Consider the following 4,457-nt stretch of genomic DNA (forward strand, 5'->3'; position numbering starts at 1 on the left):
TAACAAATCACAAATCTCTTGTCTCTCTTGTACAGGACCGGGAGTCAGTGAGCCCAGTTCCAGGCCTCACTTTAGAGGAGGCCAAACAAGTATGGAGGAACGCTGCCCACCCCGCTCTTCAGAACAGACACAAAGATTTGGCGTGGTTGGTGGCCCATGAGATCCTCCCAGTCAGGGCGGTAATGCACTCCCGGGGTATGGCCAAGAACCCAGTCTGTCCACAGACTGGGTGTAATCTACCAGAGACTGTTCGACATCTGCTCTGGGAGTGCGGTAATGCGAGGGACCTGTGGGCCAGAACCGGTCCCCTGTTTTTCCCGTGCCTGCCAGCAGGTGGGGTCCAGATGGACTACAAGCTCGCAGTCCTGGGGGTGGGTCGGGGCCTGAGGGTGTTGTCAGCACAAGAGTTCACCTCGCTCTGGCTCACCCTAAATGCCATTAAGGACACCATCTGGACCACCAGGAACCTGCTGGTGGGGAAACGTGTTACGGTGCCCCTCCACGCACGCGAGCGGATGGTCAGAACGGTGTTGCAGGGGCACCGGACATAATCATTCGGACGAAGGGGCCGGGGTCACACAGGGAGGTCCCCGCTTGCCACCGTGCCGGGCTGCCCGTAGATGCACCCAGACCACCACCGGCTACGGGAACAGCGGGCCAGCGGGCCGGAGGGTGGGGATCTCCGCTGGGCACCAGGGAAAAAATAAAAATAAAAAAAGTTTGTTCTGTAGAGTGGGGTGATGGCCACGTTGGTAAGGGCTCACCCCGGCCCTGGACAATAAAAGTATCTGTTCTTATCAGTTTAATGTCTGATACGTCTCCTACCCGGGGACTATACGTTAAATGGATTTTTGACCTTCGGAAATGGAAGCGGAGCTTGCTCCTTCCACTCCATGCATCGACGTGGTATTGCAGTGTTTCCATGAACGGTGCGCTCCCCTTCTCGGGGACAAATAAGTTAGGTAAAAAACAGAATTTGTTTCTTTTGTGCGTGAATGACAGAGTGTTTTTTAATTCGTGTGTTTTAAAAGTGCTGTGTATTCGTTGGCATTATTGGTTTAACGAAAAGCTTGCATGGAAATGAACACGCTGATAACGAAATGTTTTTGTAATGTATTTAATTATTTTCCTTACAGTTTGCGGAGGTGATACCAGGACGAATTAAACAGCCTCGACACAGCTGAAGGCGCAAGAAAATCGTACGAGACAGTTTGGGATGTTAAAAACACCTGAAAACTTTTTTTCCACTACCCTTCATACTACAGCGGTCGAAAAACCACAGCAACGTCGACACGCCTGGAAGCATAGCTGTATTTGTTTAAGACAACGGGTAAAGTATTTTCTTGATTACCTAAATGACTTGCAGTAAGAAAATATTTTAATTTATAATGATAACTCTGTCATCATTTATTCATCCTCGTGTTGTTTTCAACCTGTATGCATTCGTATTTTGGAGGTGACACGATGACGACTTAAACATCATCGACACAGCTGAAAAAGCGAACGAGACAGATTGGGATGTTCAAAACACCTGAAAACTTTTTTTTCACTGTACTACAGCTGTCGAAGAACCACAGCAACGTCGGCAGATCTGGAAGCATAGCTGTATTTGTTTAACTCACAACGACAACGGGTAAGTCATTGAGCCCTTGTGTTTTTATTTATCCACGTTCTAAAATTGCTATGCTTTCGTTGTTTCTCGATTGCTCTGTACATTTCTTTGTTTCTATTCCACGTAAAGTTACTTTGTAATAACGAAACGATATATTGAAATGCGCTATTTAAATCCATTTGATTTAAATTGTTTCACGTTTTTCTCTCTGCACGGTTTAACCGGGCTGGAAACGGAAAATGGGTAGATCTCGAAGAATATTTGGTTTCAGACCTGGCTTCGTGCGCCTTTCCACCTGGTCACACACAGTAATGAAATGGTAGTCGGACGGCCTTCGGGGGCGCCGTCGATGTGATCGGTCACAGGAAGATGCGGCCGTCTGGCCTCAAAGGCTGTTGCTCATACTTACCTGGCAGGGGAGATACCATGATCATGAAGGTGGTTCACCCAGGGCGAGGCTCAGCCATTGCACTCCGGTTGTGCTGACCCTTTGCGAATTCCCCAAATGTGGGAATCTCGACTGCAAAATTTCTGATAGTGGGGGACTGCGTTCGCGCTCTCCCCTGGCCTTTGTGTTAAAAATAGATTCGTTTGTCTTTTTACGGAAAATCCAAGAGACGCCTAACCACGGCACAAGAACGCATTGGTCATCAAAAAGCGGCTATTAAACGACTACATAACTTCTAATAGACCGCGAATATGTGTCTAGGCTAAAACAAGGCTTAATTTGGGCTGTCAGTGAAAATCTAATAGACGTTTGACCGTTCCCCAAGTATAGACTGGCCATTAAATAGAACCACAATCAAACAGCTACATGTCTAAGAGACATTCAACAAAATAATGCTTAGATGATTCTTTTACTTACAATGTAAGCGGTTCTCAGGAATGGCAATCATCCAAACTAATAAATTATAAAGCTTTTAAAAGAAAATGACAACCGTTAAACAACCTAGACAACGTTGGGCAGTACAAAATGCTTAGAAATACAAGACAAAACGAAATATTGTACATGAATGTACATTAAAACAAGCCAACAAATCTGCCAATGGGCTAAGACAATTTTTCTTGAATTAGGTGTTTAAATCTAGATTTGTTTCTAACCCCTTTGGCAGATTTATTTGCTTGTTTTAAGCCCAAATTCACTTAAATTTTATGTTTTTTCTCCCGAAAGGCTAGGCTTATTTTCTTATGTCCTTTTGCTCATCAAAATAATGCATCTTATTTTAAGACTTTTTAGATATTTGCATAGTTAAAAAGGATTTTTTGTGCAATGTATTCATTCATTCGCTACCCTTCATACTACAGCTGTCGAAAAACCACAGCAACGTCGACAGACCTGGAAGCAAAGCTGTATTTGTTTAACTTGCAAAGACAACGGGTAAAGTATTTTCTTGATTACCTAAATGACTTGCAGTAAGAAAATATTTCAATTTATAATAATGATAATTCTGTCATCATTTACTCATCCTCGTGTTGTTTTAAACCTGTATGCGTTCGTTTTTTCTGATTAACACAAAAGAAGATATTTTGAGGAATGATGGTAAACCCACAGCAGATAGTGACCATTGACTTCCATAGTAGGAATAAAAAAATATGATGAAATTTAATAGGTACCATCGACTGTGTGCTAACCATCATTTTTCAAAATATTTTCTTCATCATTTATCACGATACTTCCAAAATATTTTTTTTCCTACTATGGAAGTCAATGATAATGTATTTCATTATTTGCTTTACAAGCCTGAAAATGATAGGTTGGAATCCAGGCGACAGGATTCTATGGTAGTCAAAAACAGGCAAACAAGTAAAATAATCACCATTTACTTTTAAAGCATTTTGAAAATTGCTTGCTTATGCTGGGAGTAAAGGTATTTAATGCAGTGCGCATCCTGTTTAAAAGGTAAGGTATGATTCTTTTAAAGCTGACACATTTGCCACATTAAAATAACAGAAATGTACTGTTTCAACATTTTGGAGCCGGTGTGTCTGTGTTCTTGGGGCACATCTAAATGTAAGAGCAGAATTGCTTAATATTCTTCTCTATTTCTTGTATAGGTCAATTATGAGTGAAGAACCGTTCACCAAATGAAGACCACAGCCAGGTGACGGGATTGTGTGGTAATCACAAACAGGTTGAAAATTGAAGTTCTGTGTGTTCTTTTTGTACTTTATTTCTGCAGGTAAGCACCATACCGTAAGCTTCATTCCCTTTATAACAGGTAAGGTTCATACTGTTTTATTCTTTTATACTGTTTTATTTTAAATCATTCAGTAAATGCAAAGTTAAACCGATGGTGTTTTTAATCTAGATTTAAAAGTGCCTACTGTTGAAACACATCTGATCTCATCTGAAGCTGATTCCAGCTATACAGGTTCATACTGTTGTATTCTTTTATACTGTTTTATTCGTACTGTTTTAAATCATTCAGTAAATCTAAAGTTAAACCGATCATACTGTTGTATTCTTTTAAACTGTTTTATTCGTACTGTTTTAAATCATTCAGTAAATGCAAAGTTAAACCGATCATACTGTTGTATTCTTTTATACTGTTTTATTCGTACTGTTTTAAATCATTCAGTAAATGCAAAGTTAAACCGATGTGTTTTTAATCTAGATTTAAAAGTGTCTTCTGTTGAAACACATCTGATCTCATTTGAAAGCTGATTCCAGCTACAGGTTCATACTGTTGTATTCTTTTATACTGTTTTATTCGTTCTGTTTTAAATCATTCAGTAAATGCAAAGTTAAACCGATCATACTGTTGTATTCTTTTATACTGTTTCATTCGTACTGTTTTAAATCATTCAGTAAATGCAAAGTTAAACCGATCATACTGTTGTATTC

The 4,457-nt window shown here is 40.4% G+C and overlaps 1 non-coding gene and 1 pseudogene across 1 annotated transcript; both read left to right on the forward strand.

The window, feature by feature from the left end:
- Nucleotides 1-759: 759 nt before the first annotated feature.
- Nucleotides 760-940, forward strand: LOC141364456 (U2 spliceosomal RNA; annotated as a pseudogene).
- Nucleotides 941-2,013: 1,073 nt separating this feature from the next.
- LOC129434637 (U1 spliceosomal RNA) lies at nt 2,014-2,178 on the forward strand. The gene has a single exon (XR_008640908.1). It is a non-coding gene; the product is annotated as a U1 spliceosomal RNA (small nuclear RNA).
- The last annotated feature ends 2,279 nt before the right edge of the window (nt 2,179-4,457 follow it).

The sequence above is a fragment of the Misgurnus anguillicaudatus genome, chromosome 6, assembly GCF_027580225.2.
Source record: "Misgurnus anguillicaudatus chromosome 6, ASM2758022v2, whole genome shotgun sequence".
Lineage (NCBI taxonomy): Eukaryota > Metazoa > Chordata > Actinopteri > Cypriniformes > Cobitidae > Misgurnus > Misgurnus anguillicaudatus.